Consider the following 19000-nt stretch of genomic DNA (forward strand, 5'->3'; position numbering starts at 1 on the left):
TCTGTTATCATCACTCCTGTTCAATATCAGAGTTGGAATCCAGTACAATAATACAGGAAAAAGCAATAAAGAGCATAAGGCAGAAAAGGAAGAAATAAAACCATCATTATTTACAACATGATTTTGCAAAAAAAAAAAAAAAAATCCAAAAGAACCTGCAGAAAATCTATTAGAATAAACAGATTTAACAAGCTGCTGGATGGGTATATATGACAAAAAAAATCAAGTGTATTTTTATAAACCAGCATCAAATAAATAGGAAATGAAGTTTTTAAAGATACCATTTCCAATAGTCTCAAATAACATCCATTAATTAGGAACAAAATCTAACAAAAGATGCCCAAGAGCTTTATACTGGAAACTACAAAATACTGAGAAAATTCAAAGACATAAAAATAGAAGGCTAGGGGTGCCTGGGTGGCTCAGTGGGTTAAAGCCTCTGCCTTAGGCTCAGGTCATGATCTCAGGGTCCTGGGATCGAGCCCTGCATCGGACTCTCTGCTCGGCAGGGAGCCTGCTTCCCTCTCACTCTCTGCCTTCCTCTCTGCCTACTTATGATCTCTCTGTCAAAATAAATAAATAAAATCTTAAAAAAAATAGGTTATACCATCATTGTGGATTAATGGTAAAGATATCAATTCTCTCCAAATTGATCTGTAAACTCAATGCAGTAGCAATCAAAATCCCAATAGGTTGTTTTTTTTCCATTAAGAAATTGACACATTGATTATAATATTTATACAGAGATGCAAAGGGTCAAAAAGAGCCAAAATGTATTGTGGATCAAAATGAGAATGGTAGATCAACAAAAGGCCCACAAGAAAGCAAAGGAGAATATGTTTATGACTTTCACAAAAGCAACGATTTCTTTAAAAAGACCAAAGGCACAAACCATATACCATAAAAGACCAAGTTGATAAACAAGTCTACATCCATTTAAGAAATTCTGCTTATGGAGAGACACTATTAAAACAGTAAAAAGCAAAGCACAGACTAGGAAATGATATTTAGATATTCTATAACTGACAAAGGGCTTGCTTTTCTTCAAGATATATAAGGAATTCCTATAAACGATTAAGAAAAAGGCAGACAATTCTAGAAAAATGGGCAAAATACTTAAACAGGCATTTTCCTTTTAGCACCATTTCAGCTACATTCCACAGATTTTGATATATTGTATTATTATTCAACTCATTCCAAATATTTCCTAATTTACCTTCAGGTTTTTGCTTTGACCCATGGATTACACAGAAATCAGTTGCTGAATTTCTAAGAGCTTGGAAGCTTTCGCTGTTGCTGTGATCTACCGGAACTGATCTCTAGTATAATTCCATATGGTCAGAGAAAATGTCATCTCTGTTTTAAGACCCAAGATATAGTCTAGCAGGCACACTTTACAAGAAAAACTAAAAGAGAGTTCTTTGGGGTGAAAGCAAGTGACCCCAGATGATAACTCAAATCTACAAGAAAAACAAAGAGCACCAGTAAAGGTAATTATAAATTATATGTAAATTATATGTAACTATACATATAATTATAAATTGTATGTAACTATAAAAGACAGTACAAATCTATATTTCATCTCCTTTTTCCTCTTAATTTAAAAAGCAAGTGTATTAAACAATATGTGTTAATTGTATCATTGTGCCTATAACCTATAAAAATGTAATATTTGGGGGAACCTGGGCGGCTCAGTCGTTAAGCATCTGCCTTTGGCTCAGATCATGATCCCAGGGTCCTGGGATCAAGCCCTACATCTGCTCCCTTCTCAGCAGGTAGCCTGCTTCTCCCTCTCCCACTGCCCCCTGCTTGTGTTCCTACTCTCACTATTTCTTTCTGTCAAATAAATAAATAAAATCTTTTAAAAAATGTAATATATTTGACAACAACAGTACAAAACAGGTGGTGGGGGGAAATCAAGTTGTATTGGAGTAAGGAAATGGTACCAAATGGTTACTCAAATCTACAGGAACAAATGAAGGAACAAATGGTAAATGAGAAGGCAAAGACAACAAACTATAAATGTATACTTGGCCTCTTCTTTTCTCAGCTTATTTACTAGACATAAAATTATATGCAGCAATAACTGTAACACCGTATGTTTGGAATTGTAACGTAGTAAATGTAATGTGTGTAACAATAATAGCACAGAGTGGGAAAGAGGGAATCGAGCTGTATAGGAGTACTTCTATATGTTGCTGAAACTAGGTTAGTATACATGTGCAGTGGATTCTGATAAGTTCAGGCACATATGAGAAGGTCTAGAGCAACCACAAAGAAAACCCCTAAAAAAACAGAATAAAAAAAATCATTATATAAGCATTAAATTATTATACTAGAAAACAGTCATTCAATGTGAAAGAAAGTAGTAAAGGAGGAATAGAGGATGGTAAAAGACATGAGATTTTATAGAAAACAAAAAGGAAATAGCAATGTAAATCCGACTATACCAATAATAAATTTAAAGCAAATGGATTAGGGGCGCCTGGCTGGCTCAGTTGGTAGAGCATGCAACTCTTGATCTTGGGGTCATGAGTTTGAACCCCACATTGGGCATGGAGTCCTACTTTAAAAATGTAAGTAAATAAATAAATAAATCGACTTAAAAAGCCAAGCTACTATAACTCACACAAGAGGAAATAGAAAAATCTGAACAGACTTGTATTAAGAGTTTGAATCAGTAATTTTAAAACTCCTCACTAAGAAAGGCTTGGGATCGAGGCTTCACTACTACAAAAATATTTTTAAAAGAAATAACAATTTTCACAAACTGTTCCAGTAAATAGAAGAGGGAACTCTTCCTAACTCATGTTATGAGGCCAGTACTACTCTGACACCAAAATCAGACAAAAACAGAGCAAGTGAAGAAAACTAAAGACCAATAACTCTAATAAAACTAGAAACAAGGGGTGCCTGGGTGGCTAAATCAGTTGAATGTCTGACTCTTGGTTTTGACTCAGGTCATGATCTCAGGGTTCTGGAATCAAGCCCTATGTCAGGCGCCCCACTCAGCAAGGAGTCAGCTGAGGATTTCTCTCCCTCTCCCACTGCCCTTCCCTCTGCACTCTCTCTCTCTTTCTCAAATGGATGAAAAAAATATTTTAAAAAACTACTAAAAACAAAAATCCTCAACAAAATACTGGCAAACCAAATCCAGTAACATATAGAAAGGGTTATACATCTTGACCAAGTGGGATTCATCCCAAGGTTACAAGGTTGTTTCAACATCCAGAATTCAATTAATGTAATAGACCATATCAGTAGAATAAAAAACAAAGCTTGCCTAATGAGCTCGATACATGCAGAAAAAGTACTTGACAAAATTCATTATCCCTGAATGATAAAAACACCCAAGAAACTAAGAATTGGGGTCACCTGGGTGGCTCAGTGGTTTAAGCCTCAACCTTCGGCTCAGGTCATGATCTCAGGGTCCTGGGACCGAACCCCACATCGGGCTCTCTGCTCAGCCGGGAGCCTGCTTCCTCCTCTCTCTCTGCCTGCCTCTCTGCCTACTTGTGATCTCTGTCTGTCAAATAAATAAATAAAATCTTAAAAAAAAAAAAGAAACTAAGAATTGAAGCGATCTTTCTCAAACTGATGAAGGACATCCGTGAAAAACCTACAACTGATGTCATACTTAATGGTGAAAGATCGAAAGCTTTCCCGCAAAGATCGGGAATGAAACATGGATGTCTGCTCCTGTCACTACTATTGGACATTTTTAAAAATTGAAACATACTTGACATATAACATTGTATAAGTTTAAAATGTATAGCGTGTTGATTGGATACATTCATATACTGTCGTATGATTGCCATTGTAGCCATAACTAGCATGTCTGTCACCTCACGTAATCATTTCTGCTTTATGCCGGGAATAATTAAGATCTGTTTTCCTGGGGCGCCTGGGTGGCTCAGTGGGTTAAAGCCTCTGCCTTCAGCTCAGGTCATGATCCCAGGGTCCTGGGATCAAGCCCCACATGGGGCTCTCTGCTCAGCGGGGAGCCTGCTTCCTCCTTTCTCTCTGCCTGCTTCTCTGCCTATTTGTGATCTCTGTCTGTCAAATAAATAAATAAAATCTTTTAAAAAAAGATCTGTTTTCCTTAGTAAATGTGATGATTATAATACAATATTGCTGCCTGTATTGACTATACTGAGCATTAGATCTCTAGGACTTATTTAGTTACTAATTACAAGTTTTCACCCTCAAACCATATCACTTTTATTCAACATTGTATGGATGATTCTAACCAAGGCTTTGGTGAGAAAAAATAAAAGGCCTCTAGACTGAAAATGAGGAAGTAAATAAAACTATCTCTATTTGCACATAACATGATCTTGTATATATCAAATCTTAAGGAATACACTAAAAATATACTAGCACTAATAAATGAGTTCAGCAAGGTTGTGGACACAGGACCAATGTACAAAAATCATCTGTCTTTCCATACGCTAACAATTAACACACCAAAAATGAAATTAAGAAAATGATTCCATGGGCACCTGGGTGGCTCAGTCATTAAGCATCTGCCTTCAGCTCAGGCCATGATCCCAGGGTCCTGGGATCAAGCCCTTCATCAGGCTCCCTGCTCGGCCAGGAGCCTGCTACTCCCTGTCTCTCTGTCCGCTGCTCCCCCTACTTGTGCTCTCTCTCTCTCTGTCAAAGAAATAAATAAAATATTTTTAAAAAAAGAAAATGATTCCACTTACGATAACATCAAGAATAAAAGACTTTGGAATAAGCCTAACAATAGAAGTGCTGACTTGTACACCAAAAACTACCAAATATTGCTGAAAGAAATTAAAAATCTAAAAGATTAAAAATCATCCCATATTCACACATCAGAAGACTTAGTATTTTTAAGATGGTTAATACTCCTCAAATCAGTGTACGAATTCAGCAAGGATTTGACAGTCCTCTATTAAAACTCCAGCTGGCTTTGTTGAAGAATTTTATAAGCTGATCCTAAAATTCATCCATAAATTTAGAGGACCCAGAATAGCCAAAACAACCTTGAAAAAGAGGATCAGAGTTGGAGGATTCACGTTTCTAATTTCAAGACTTACTCCAAAGCTGTAATAATCAAGAGAATGTGGGGCTGGCATAAGGATAGACATACAGAACAATAGAAGAGTATCAGAACTAAACACTCACATTTGTGGTCAATTGATTTGCAACAAGGTTGCCGAGACAATTCAGTGGGGGAAAGGATGCTGTTTTCAACACATGGTGTTGGGGCAACTGGATATCTACATGCAAAAGAATAGTTTGGACCCCTACCTCCCACCATATACAAAAATTAATTCAAAATTGATCAAAGACTTAAATGTAAGAGCAGAAAGATCCTCTGAACAAAACTGTTGAACATGGAATGCATAGGTTTTCACAAAGTAAAAACATCAGGTTTTTAGATTTGTAAGAATTAGTTTCCAATTCCCCAAATATGTACATTCACTTTGTATCTTCAAGTTATTTTTGGTAGACCAGCTGTTTGTCAAACAGATTCTTTGCATCTGTGAACTCATCATAAAGGATATTCATGTCTAAAATGACCATAATTTTTTAATAAAGATTTTTATTTATTTATTCAACAGAGAGAGATCACAAGTAGGCAGAGAGAGAGGAGGAAGCAGGCTCCATGCTGAGCAGAGAGCCCGATGCAGGGCTTGATCGCAAGACCCTGAGATTATGACCTGAGCCAAAGGCAAAGGCTTAACCCACTGAGCTACCCAGGTGACCCAAAAATGACCATAATTTTTTAAAGTAGGCTCCATGCCCACTGTGGGGCTTGAACTCATGACCCTGAGATTGAGAGTCGAATGCTCTATCTGACTGAGCCATCCAGGTACCCCCAAAATGTCCATAAGTTTGGAACACCATGAAACATATTGGTCATCATTAAAAGTCAACCCCCTTTTCCTCAGGGGAAATGGTTTGAAAGCACAGCAGTAACTCGAAATTGCAAAATCAAAATTGGATTCCAAATAAGTTAGAGTTTTCATAAGAAATTGAGAAAGTCCTGTTTAATTTGACTGCCCTTTTCTGGTGACATTTTATTTTGATGTCTAAAGCCTTCTGATTTCCAAAATTTACATTGGCACTGTCGGCTGAATATGTAGATAGATGAGCAAAATTATACAAGATAGCCACAATCTTTTATTTTATGTTTTCTGCAGTTTCATTATGATCTCCATAGAAATCAAGAAAATGATTTAAAATTGCTTTTCAAATCAAAGTATCTGAAAGCCAGGAGGAACATTTTTAGTTGCTGTGATTTCACCCATCAGTTGATAGACTATAGAAAGCATAATCCTTGCTAAGGTCTGACAGAATCAGCTCCGCACTGTTACAGACCAACACATCTTGGAGCAAAATTTCCTCTTTTGTTCAAATACAGGACATTTTCGTTGTGACCTCCGAATCAGAAATCTAACGTTATTCAAAGAGCAATCAAGAGAATGATGCAATAGTGGGCGTTTGTTGCTGTGGGAGGCCAAGCGAAATCAGTGGCGGCCAACGTTGACTGAGCTTTCGTGTTCTTTTTGGGAGACTAAAAACTTCGGATTGATGTGTAAGGCCAATCTGTCTCACCCAGAACTTCTGACATTCAGGCTCTGTATGGGCCTTCACATCCCCTTCTCTGGCATGCCTAGTCCCTGGTTCTTTTCAGCTTATTTTTTTCAGAAAGCTGTGTTTTGGTTGTTTACCTCCCTAATCCAATTGTATGTATTCTTCCGTCTGTCATCAAAATAACATAGTCATTTAGCTTTCTCTTTGGATGCTTTCTGGGTCAAGCTGGAGTTGGCATTGTGATTGTTTTTGGTTTGTTTATCTGAATACTTAGAATACATGTGCAATATCCATAACATGAAAAATTAAAGTAGCACTATCGCCACACAAATCACGAGAACTACTCCACAGGCAGTCCAAGACAGAATGTCACAGCTCATGCTGGCAATGCTCTTAAGTTACAAACTTCAGTTGCATCCCTGCAAGGGAGCAGCAATGGCTGCGATCCGCGATCGGGAAATGGAAGTCATGGTCCGGGTTGATGGTGGCTGTGGATAGATAATCTATGCCATATCTATTTGACACTAAAAAGAGTGTTGCTTTCAACTCCTATATTTGGAGCCGTGGTTTGGGTTTCATACCTTTCCCCCCAGACATGAGCAACCGTTGCCAAAAATGGATTTTTCACATCCTGGGGTGGAGTTTCCCAGGATTCAGGACGCTCAGCGCTGAAACTGGGACAGTACCAAGGAAATCAGGATGGGTGGTCACTCTGTTACACCTTTGGTAACTCTCCAGAGTACTGAAAAGGTTGTTTCTGATAGTTTTGTTCAGCACATTATGGTGGTTTTTGGGAGAAGATTTGTTACCCTCCTTCATTCATTGTGCCAGAAGGGAATTGCTCCCACTGTGTATTTTATGTATTATGAGTGTGCCTTTCTCTTACTAAAATGTAAACTCCATGGCAATAGGGAGCTTTGTGTGTGTGTGTGTGTGTGTGTGTTTTGTTTTTTTTTTTTTTTACTGCTCTATCCCCTGTGCTTAGCACATTGTGGGCAAATAGTTCTACAGTAAACATCATAATGAATAAATGAATTAATGATACTTGCAGGAGTGTGGAAACTACGTTGGAGGAGGAGAAAACTGAGTCAGATATGCAAGTCTGTAAGGTACTGGAGTGGTCCAGATTAGAGCTGGTAGAGATGGTGGAGGAGATAAGGAAAAATGGGCTGATTTTAGAGATGACCAGGAGACACAGTTGCCATGGTTAATGATAGAGTGGAGATGAGCGGAAGTGGCGGGGTAGGGAGCCGAATGGGGGTTGGTATCAAGGATGACTCCTTGATCTCTGACCTGCAGAACTGGGTGAATAGAGGGGCCGTGCAGTGAGTCAGCTAGCCAACGGTGGACAGGTACCAGCTTTATAGGGAGAAGGTCATGAGTTCTCTTTCAGACATATCGAGTTTGAGATGCCTTTGAGATGATGAAGCAAATTCAAATAGGCAGTTGGCTATATTGTCTTAGAATTCAGCGGACAGATGTTGGCTAGAGAGGTGGATGAGTATGTTACCACGTCCGTGGGTGGTAAATAAAGTGATGAGTGTGAGTGATTACGAGGGAGCGTGAGGATAGGGCCCAAGATCAAGCTACAGTCGAATCCCCATTGCATTCAAGTTTTCATCAGGACTAAGGAGATTCCTTGATAGGCAACTGACACCGAGGTTTTTTTGTTTTTTTTTTTTTAAGATTTTATTTATTTATTTGACAGACAGAGATTACAAGTAGGCAGAGAGGCAGACAGAGAGAGAGGAGGAAGCAGGCTCTCCACGGAGCAGAGAGCCCGACGCGGGGCTCGATCCCAGGGCCCTGGGATCATGACCTGAGCTGAAGGCAGTGGCTCTAACCCACTGAGCCACCCAGGCGCCCCTGACACCGAGGTTTTAAAGATTTTGAAATGCAACAAATAGAAGAGAATTCCAGGTTTTCTCCTACATTTCCTTTAGGTCCTATTTTTACAGATGATGTATGTTTCATGGCAATGCTTGGTGTCCATTGGTTATGCCTTTTTTTTTTTTTTTTCCGGGTAAGGGTGACTATGGAGGTTTATGGTTCTAACTTCAAAAGTATTTATCAAGCCCTGTGTGCTTAGCACTGTGCTGGGTGCTATGGAGAAGGTAAGGGATATCAACTGTGCCTACTCTCGAGGAAGTTTCAAGCTGTTGGTGGGAAAAATTGCGTATTAAAATCAGAAGAGTCCTTAAAGGTCATCTAGTCTGATTCCGTCATGTTTTTCAGAATGTAAAAGCATGTCCCAGAAAGAGGAAGTGACTTTTCAAGTTCGAAAAGAAGTGATAGAGAGCTAATTAGAAGCCAGGCCTCCTGATTTCTCACCTAACCAAGTATGTTACTCTCTTTCACTAAAAAGGATTCATTTAGACAACAAATATTAACTGAGTGCCTACTATGGGAAGGTACTGTTCTAGGCCATTATGATAAATCACATTCCCTTTCCATCTGCATTTGCCTCTGGGGATGAAGAGTAGGATTCACAGCGCCCCAGGGCATTCAATAAGCAGAGTTGATTGACAACTGGGTGTGGCTTACAGTTGTCTCGTCTGCTTTCCATTGGTCATCTTTTCTTCTCCGTGCTTGAGGGAAGAGGAGAGAAGTGGTACATTAACATATGAAGCAATTAGAGAATAATATATGGTAGACGGTATATGATGAGCTGCTGAATTGCATTGCGTGACTCTCTGTGCAACAGAGACAAGGGAGCCAAGGCCCAGAGTAGAAGAAGAGGGTCTCAGACAGCAGTCACCATTGGCTCCACGACATGTTCCTTTGAGAAAGTTCAGCAGATGTTTATTGGATGGGCACTGTGCTAGGTCCCACAGAGCTCTCTGTCTTCGTGGGAGAGTCAGAAGTATGTGTAATTTCAAGTGATGAGCTAGAGGTCTGGCCAGGGTGCTATGGAAGCCCTAGAGGTGAGCTATACCCTATCAAAGGGTGAGTAAATCTTCTGGAAAGGGTGAGTAAAGCTTCTGACACCTAAGGGGCTTCCTGAAGGCTGCTACGTCCTGGCTAATCCAAAAGGAGTTGTAAAGTAGTTTGGGGAGGCAAGAACAGTATGAGTAAAGAAACAGAGGATGAAAACAAATGAACAAACAAATAAATAAATAAAAATTTTTTTAAAAAAGAAAAAAGAAACAGAGGATGGATCTAGATTGTATTATGCTGAGTGAAATAAGACGGAGAAGGACAAATATCCTATGAGTTCACTTATATGTGGAATCTAAAGAACAGCAAAAACAGATCCATAAATACAGAGAACAAACATTGCCGGGGGAATGGAGGTGGGGATGGGGCAACGTGGGTCAAGGAGGGTGGGAGGTACAGGCTTCTAGTTATGAAATGTATAAGTCATAGGGATGGAAGGCACAGCGTAGGGAATATAGTCAGTGGTATCATAATAGCACTGTTTGGGGACAGATGGCAGCTACATTTGTGGTGAGCACAGCATAACGTATATGCTTGTCAAATCACTGTGTCATACACCTGAGTCTAATGGAACACTGTGTGTCAACTAGACTTCAAAAAAGAAAGAAAGAAAGACAAGCTTATTGAAATAATAAAAAAGAAACAAAGTCTTCTTGTCTCTCTATTCCACTTCTTAGAAAAACTGGAGATCATTATTAGCTCCTCGTAAGTGATAGAAGATAAAAAAAAAAAACAACACTCCGTATCACCTCCTATAAAAATAGCTCTTGTAGTTATTATTTATTGTGCTCTGTGGGCCAGAAAATGTGCTAAGTGCAGTATGTGGATTATCTCATGCAATCCTCAAAAAAAAAAAATCCTTGAGAAATTTATTTCCATCATTCTCAGCTTACAGATGAGGAAATCAAGGCACTAAGAAGTTAATCTGAAGTCAGGATTCATGCCTAGGCCATTCAGGTTTTTTGCCTCCCAGTATAGTTACATCTCACTGTGAATATTAGCTCCTTCAAATCTTAGTCATGTGTAATTCTTTGAGATTTTGGACTGATTATCGTACTATTTGAGATTAGTGTAGACCTTTCTGGTTTTGTTATTTAACCAACAGCCAAAGTAGGACCAAAAGGAACAAAGATGCTCAAGATCACCCAGGACCCAGTGGCACCTGTCTTCACTGAGATACATGCTGAAGAGTGATATTGACCAGAAGGAAGTCTCTCGGGTCTGCGGATGTAACTGACAAAATGCCCAGGAGGTAAGTGTTTATTTTCATTTTCTGTTTGAAGGCTGTAGGTTAGTGGTTCTCAAACTTTTGCGTGTACTGCAGTCTTACCAAGGGAGCTTGTTAAAAATAAAGTTGCTGGACCCTGTTTCACGTCTGTGCCAGAATCACTGTAGAGCTTAGGTTGCTGCATTACTCACCAATTTCTGAGATGTTTTCATTCCATTCCAAATGTACTTGTCCCCATTCTTCATGATATTCCCCTCCCCATTCTCCATTTCTCCTCTTTTCCGTTCCCCATTCTCCATGGTTTTTCCCTCATTAAATATTTATTGAATATCTGCTCTAGGCACAGAGTTCTCCCGGCTGGGGATGGAGCAGCGAACGTGGCACAATGAAGTCCCTGCCTCGATGGAGACAGATAAAAAACACACAACCAAATAAAAAAGAAGAAGTGCTACCTAGTGATTAAGAGTTTGGCTTCTGGAGTCGAAACAGATGTAGGCTTGACACATGGTTCTTCTTCCTAGGGCAAGTTACTTAATTGCTCAACAGTCTCTTCCTCTGTAAAATGGGCCTAATAATATTCCCTGCCCCTCACGGCTGTTGTAAGGATTGAATAAGATAACGTGCATAAAGCACTTAGCAGAGTGCCTGGTACACTGTCCGCAGAAGTCAGTTAACTCATTATTTTGCAAGCATCAGCACTATAAAGCTTAATTACTTCCCCAATATTGCCATCGATACATTATGTTCAGCTTCTGTGTTTATTTAACATCCAATAAACAATGTCTTAGGGATGTCCACGTGCCTCTAAAGCATTTCCCTCTGCCACAGGTCGCTGGTTTCCTGGGCAGATTCTGTACCGTACCCAGCGTCAAACTGCTTAACCAGGAGAAACATCAGAATCGGCCGAGGCTCCTAGCTCCTCAGTTAGGTACCCGAGTAGCTCCATAGCCTGGACTACGTAAAGGGTGTTCTAAAACCTCGCCAATACACTCAGTGGAAGTTAAATAAACAAAAAAGCAAAAACTAAGTAGAACAGCATAAGGGACCAAATTCTGGCAGCCGACATTAGCAAGTTGACCAATCAGATGATATGGCGGTTAAGGGATACACAGAAAAAATAACCATCCTTTGTATGGGTTGGGGCAAGAATACTCATGTACATAATTATCTGTCCTTGCTCTCCACGACAACTTTGCAAGTAATATCAGTCTCATCTGACTGATGTGTAAACTAAGTCTCCAAGAAGTCAGAAGAATAGCCAAGGTCTGGGGCACCTGGATGGCTCGATGGGTTCAAGCCTCCGCCTTGGGCTTGGGTCATGATCCCAGGGTCCTGGGATGGAGCCCCACATTGGGCTCTCTGCTCAGCGGGGAGCCTGCTTCCTCCTCTCTCTCTGCCTGCCTCTCTGTCTACTTGTGATCTCTGTCTGTCAAATAAATAAATAAAATCTTAAAAAAAAAAAAAGAATAGCCAAGGTCACTCTGCTAGTTAGTGGCTAGCCAACAACTCAAACACAGGGCATCTGACTCTTAAACAGCATCTCACACAAATGAAAAGCACTCCACCACCACCCCCCAGGAACATTTCTTTTTTTCTTTAAGATTTTATTTTAAGTAATCTCTATGCCCAAAGTGGGGCTTGAACTCATATCCTTGGGATTGAGAGTTGCATGCTCCACCAACTGAGCCATCCAGGTGCCCCTACACAGAAATATTTAAAAGGCAGAAGCTGTCCACTTTAAAAATAAAAAATAAGAAATGTAAAATGTATCAATATACAAAATGCAAACAGACTTCAGTTCCGTATAGGGAACATTGACTTCTTTTTGCACAAGATGCGGTTGTAATTTTACATTTGTTTGTGTTACTTGATTAAGGTCTGTCCACCACTACACCAAAACGGACTGCATCCATTTTCATCTAACACGTTGTAGGTGATCAACATGAACTTGATGAATAAATGAATGATCCCCTGGTGTTGATCATAGCTAGAATGGAGGTCACAGGCATGTAGTTGAATTTAGCCTTTGTTTTAGGCAGGAGTAGAAATACTAGAGGTATCTTACACAGAAACAGTGAAGATGGGAAAAGGAATTACTTTTTAGTTGCTGGAAAGAATGATTTTGCTTGTACTGGACTTAGTGATTGAGCTAAAAGGCAGGACCAATCCAAGCAGAGCAGATGGAGTTGTTTAAAAGGCTAAGTCTAGATACCATATCAATTCTACAAAGAAGAATGGAAGGTAGTTTCTTAATGTGTGATCCTCAACAGATCGGCATCAGAATATCTGGGAAGATTTAAGAAGGCAGCTTCCTGAACACACTACAGCATCCCAGGGCTGGGGTGTGGGGGTGGTGCCAAAAATTTCTGCATTTTTCACAAGCTCCCCAGGTAATTCTCACTTCCAAATTTTGAGACTTGCTGGGCTGGAATCACAATAGACCTGCAGCAGGTCTAAGACTCTGACTAGGGAAAACTCTGCATTGTAAGGTAAGAAGGGAAACCTTCCAGGAACAGACTGGAAGCACGGCCAGAGAGCAGGAGTCATGAGTCTCCATTAAGGGCCGAAGAAGGTGACAGTTTAAGAATAAGGAAACTTCCCAAAGTGTCAAATGTCACAGAGATGTCAAGAATGAAGATGGAGAAAAGTCGTGAAGATGGAATCCAGATTTTTCTGGGCCTGGACCTGTCCTTCAGGATCCAACTCAAAACATTTCCTCCCCAAGGATGTATTTCCTGCTCCGCTGGACAGAGCCCGTCAATCTTCGTAGTATGTAATTCCATTAGAACATTTTGTCTCTTGTACTGAGATTCGGTTTTTCTTCCTCGTTAGAAATACCAGGTTTTCATCCTCATTAGACTGAGAATTCCTTGAAGGCAGGAGCTGTTTCTTATTTCTTTTCAAATCTCCAGTGTCTGCCATAGTACCTGGCGTACAGAGAATACGTGTGCCCGCTGAACGTGTGATTGGGAAGGAATCAGAGGCTGAGAACACAGTCTGGGAGTGAAGGTAGCAGAATCTTAAGTGTTTGAGGGCAAAGGAGAGAAGCGAATAAGGAGAGAAGCAGTTCGTCTAGAGCATGGAAGAGACATGATTAAGAAAGCTGGAAGGACAATTCTGAGTTTTGAAGGAAGCAATAAAGGGCGGGTGTTCAAGGCAAAGTCACTTAGCTCAGATGGCCCAACTCTAAGTACATCAGGAAGTTAAGGCCTTTGCTGAGAATGAGGTCCAGAAAGTGGGATCTAGAGCCTGAAGAGGGAATGGAAGTGTCGATGGGAGTGTGCTGGTGGATCCATAAGAGATGAAGAGATCCTGGGCTATATCCTCAGGCATTGTTAATAGCGTGTTATCACAATATGACTCTCTTCTGTAGCCCTTGAAATAACAGGCTGCATCTATCTAGTCATGCTAACTGAAACTGGCTAGCAGACCTGGGGCCTGAAACTCACTAGGGTTGCTGAGCTCTTCCTCTCTGGAACATTTCCTGCACTTTCTTTTCACCTCTTAAGGCACGTGCTGCGGTCCATCTCCTATTAGCCATTTGTTTTTTCCTTGTTAGATGGTAAATAGTTGAGGGCAAAGGCTGCGTCTAATTCACTGTTGTGTTGTACCTTCGCATAGCACTTTGTACGTGGTAGGTGGAGGATGGCTGTACCAGGCACACACCTTTCTGTAGCATTTATTTCACCATAACCTATTTGTTTTCTTCTTTGTCTCCCTTTTTAGACCATGAACTTGAGGTTAGGGATTGAGTTGATCTGTGTCTCTTTTGTGTTTGAAACTTAGTAGTTTCGCAGATGTGTATTCAGTAAAATCTTTGAAATGAGTGCATTAATGAAAGAATGATGGCAAAATGCCGGGATTCGGAGGGAGGGATCTAAAAAGAGGACATACTGCACAAGCACTTACATTTTGTCACTTTCACAATCATCAGTCTCATTCTGACACCAGTAGGTGTGTTAAGCTGGTGAAAATAATGCTGGGGGACCTGTTTATAAATACCGTTAGTGTTTGGAACACACATTCTGATCTTATGTAAATTGCCAGCCTCTCCCTTTCACTGTAGAGGGCCTGAGTAAAAGGGCTAAGGGTCCCGTGCAGCTAAATAACTGCTTTGTCCAACCTTATTTGATACCTGTTTGTATGGGATACAATGTTACATGAACATGGTTACTGTTTTCTTTAGGATTACAATTTAACGTTGACATTGCAGGGAAAAATAAAAAGAATGATGAAACAGCATAGTAACAACATTGGATCGCAACAATGGAAATCCACCACGCCCCCCTTCCCCCTTTTACAGGAAAAATAGCTACATAAAAGACATCTTTAAATTTTCACCGGATTGTTAGGGCTTTTTTTTTTTTTTTATTTTAAGCCACTGGCGTTTAGTCTGTGAGTGTAGAAGAAAATAACAAAAGCTGACCCTCGCAAAGGGCATACTATGTGCCCCAAGTATAATTCTATATGATTTACATTTATTAACTCATTTCTCTTACAGCTCTATGAGACGGTTACCATTGTGATCTCCATTTTGGACGTGCTGAAACTGAGGGACAGAGAGGTAATGCAACGTGCTCAAGGTCACAGAACTAGAAGTGGGGGAGCTGGGATTCAAACCCAACCAGTCAGTCTCCATACATCAAAAAGGAAAAGCGCTCGGTGAGCTGTCGCGTTTACCTATGTTGAGTTACAAAGGAAATCACTTATCTTTCTCTGATTATGATAATCTCCGCATTTATAGAGGGCCTGTTATATGCGAGGGACCCTCATACACGCTTAACTTGCATTATCTCATTTCTTCTTCACAATAAACCCGTGAGATCCTATTTTTAATCCCCATCTTAGAGACCAAAAAAAAAAAAAAAAAATCATTCAGGTACAGAGATGAAAATGATCTGCCCGAGGACTGAAATCCGGGCCGACTGACTCCACTACGAGCTTCTCAGTCTCTCCTGGCAGTAAGATGAGAGACGGAGGACCTCAAAGGGATGCCACGAGAGTACAATGAAATAATGGATGTGAAAAGGCCTCGGTGAACAAGTGCAAGGATCAGGCCTACCCACTTCAATCACTGTTGAAAACTGGCTACCCAGGGCCCCTGTCCAGTGGTTTCTAGTCCCAACCCTGCCCCTTCCCCGTCCGACCCACAGCGATATCTTTGAACCTTTTTCTCTATCTCCTCGGATCCTGCCCCCAAACACTTGGCTGAGCGGCGGACCGGAGAATAGAAGGTACGCGCGCGAGCAGGAGGCGGAGCTTGCCGCCCCGATCTGTCCTGGGGGGTGGCCTCCGCACATGCGCCGTGGTTCTGCGGCTTCAGTGGCCCGGCCGTGCAGCCAATCGGGGCCCGCGGCGCGCTCGGGACGTATTAACGCTGTGTTGAGTCGTTGCGTGCGAGGGGGGCGACGTAAGGGCGCTCGGCGAGCCCGTCTCTCCTCGAATGAAAGGAAACAACCTCCGGCGACAGAGCCCCGCTCCCAGGCGCTGCCGGAGAACCGACACCGACTTCTTTCTCTTTCCCCTCATTGGCGCTTCTCCGCTGCCGTTCGCCTCCGGGCCCCGCCGGTGAGTCCCCCCAGTAGCTCGGGGCCCCCCATTCTCTGCCCGGCGGGAGAAGACAAGGAGGATGGCGGTGGCCAGGCCGCCGCCCCTGCCCGTTGTTAAGGGGGACTCTTGGTGGTCTCGCTTTATTGTCAAGGACCCCCGAAGCGCCGCTCGTTGAAGGCGCTTGGCGAAGAGGCTGCTGAGAAAAGTGCTTTGGGGGAGCTAAAGGAGAGGTTAGGCTTAAGCCTAGACTTCGGGGGAGGGGGCGCAGCATTTAGGGAGGAAAAAATACTGGGAATTTTTAGTCTTTGCCATCGCTTAGGACATATTTGGGAAGGAGGGAGACTCCCAGTTTGGGAAGCTTAAGAGGAAGAATGGTTAGGATGGCAAGAGGGTTAGCTTTACGGAATGAGAAAAAACTCTGGGGTGGGGGGAATTAGGGGCGAAACTGAGATCTGCTACGGAGACTGTTTGAGGGCGAACTCCTGGGGAAGGAGGGTTAAAGAAAGTGGTGGGATATTTGCCTGGATTCGGGAGGATTGGAAAAGGACGATTAGGGGACCCTGACTTGCCGACCGCAAGGACCTGCTTAAAGTGTTTTAAGAGAAAGATAGTTTTGGCGAGTTGATCTAGCGCTTGATTAGAGGGAGGTCTTGGAGTCTAGTGTGTATTGAGGAATAAATAACGGGGAGAGGACCCGGTACATTATGTGTACCATCCTTTATTATATGGACGAACAGCACGGCATTCTTTTGAAATTTGTTCGTTTCGATATCCTGTGTGGAAGTTGAAAAATCCTTTATTTTTGAAAACCCTTTTCTTTTCATCGGCTTACTACGTAATATCAGGTCTTATTCATACAGTTCAAATTCTTTCTTACCCTTGGGTTTGAAACAACTGGAAAATTCCTTCAGTTTCCTTTTGAATAACCGCAAAAAGCAGTGCGAAGCGTGTAATAATATCGTGCAACCAAATTCAGGTGCCCTTCCGGTTCATCTCTTATTCGTTTATTTCTCTCCGCTCTAACTTTCCTGACAGAAATACTGCTTCTCTGAGGATCACGTTTATGTATTCTGAACTGTGTATTTCAGCTTGATTGCGTGCGGAATTGTTTGATCTTCCGGAACTGCAGTTTTTGTTTTGTTTTTCTGTGAAAATGGTCTTTCAGATACGAGACATTGAATGAGCTCTCGATTTGGTTCTTCAATGCTCTCCTTGATGTTTCAGGTTATTTCTACCTTGGTTCTTTACAGCATCTTGTAAAATCAGGAACGCGTTGATGGCTTCAGCCTAACTAATTGAGCTTTTATATTTTGCCAGATATTTAAATGTTTTTCACGCCGATACCTTTGCTTTCTTATTTCTGCTTTATAACACTGTCCATAATATTCTGTTTCTTTTAAGGAAAAGGTTTCATTGTTGGGCGAAAGCATCAAAGTTTGATCTCTGCATGCGCTGAAAAACCTCTTAGACTGAAATTAAAAGGCCGTATTGCTGTGTGGATCATTATGAATCTCTTAATACTGGTCCTTGGAATGCCCTTATTCTCCCTAACTAGAGACCACAAATGAGACAGCATTAGATAAAAATCTGTATTTTTATGATAAAGACATTTTTGTTAGGAGTCATTGTTTCCATGATGTTCCCCACTTCATGTTTCAATAGGAGGCTGTAAAAAATCAGCAAGGTATGCACAGATGCATTATTTGAATTTTAGTGGAAAAATCCATTTAGTCATTGTACATTGGGCTATTTAGTCATTGTACATTGGGGAAAGTTTTTAATTGGTTTGGTGCACTTTTTGTGTGTTTCTGTTCACTTTACCAATTTATACTGATTAAGACACTAGAATATTTTTGAATGTAAAATAAAGAGTACCTTTTTTCTCTCTTACATTTTGGGGTCTTTGATATCTGGAAAAGAAAAATTCTCAAAATTAGGAGGAGAAATGTACCTGTTTATAAATTCAAAGAGGCAGAATTTAATACAGATAGAATCTGAGGGACACCATTTTCAGGATTAATTTTAAGAATAAAAAGTGCTTTTCTACTCCAGGACTTTTTAAAAAATCTTAAACTGTTTTTATAGCATATGCTAGGATTGAACAGAAATTACACATTAAAGATACCTGTGCATATTAGATTCATAATATGCCATCCTTTGAACTGGCCAAGGATGACCGGGAGAAATGCTGAATGCATTACAGTGGTTTCAGAGTGCCTACTCTCCATTGCATAGTACTAAAGAAAGCTAATTTAGAACTCACATAGCAAATTTTAGTGCTATTTGTGAATTTTGGTGTTTCGCATGGTTAATTCTAAAGATTTGGCAGCTATATTCTTGATAAAGCAACTGAACACATATTTGCCTGTACAAATGCAAACACACTTCCCCTTTTGTTTCTTTTGTTTCTCTGTTAATGTCCTTTTTTTCTTTAATCCTAAAAGTATTTGCTGCCTGTTTTCAATCAGTTTCATGGTTTATAGCCAGTGCTATGAATACAGTACTGTTGTAAAGTATCCGAAGCCATTTGGAAGACCGAGGTATTTAAAATTGTCGATAGCATAAAGAGTTTGTTAAACCCATCAATGGGGAGACTGCCAAGGCCTAGGTATAAACTGATTAAAAAAAAGAGACCTGTTTCTTTGTGGCTTCACCTTAAATTGTACTCCCGTGTCTGCATTTTTGTATTGTAAAATCCTGGCTTGCAGCTTCCAC

At 40.8% G+C, this 19000-nt stretch overlaps 1 protein-coding gene across 3 annotated transcripts in view; it reads left to right on the forward strand.

Moving 5' to 3' along the window:
- The first annotated feature begins 16149 nt into the window (after nt 1-16149).
- PHF6 (PHD finger protein 6) overlaps nt 16150-19000 on the forward strand; it is a 47095-nt gene continuing 44244 nt past the window's right edge. For all 3 annotated transcript variants that reach the window (XM_045995978.1, XM_045995979.1, XM_045995980.1), the window contains exon 1: nt 16150-16303. The gene's annotated coding sequence lies outside the window, so the exon portion shown is untranslated. The remainder of the gene's footprint in view (nt 16304-19000) is intronic.

Source organism: Meles meles, chromosome X (assembly GCF_922984935.1).
Source record: "Meles meles chromosome X, mMelMel3.1 paternal haplotype, whole genome shotgun sequence".
Lineage (NCBI taxonomy): Eukaryota > Metazoa > Chordata > Mammalia > Carnivora > Mustelidae > Meles > Meles meles.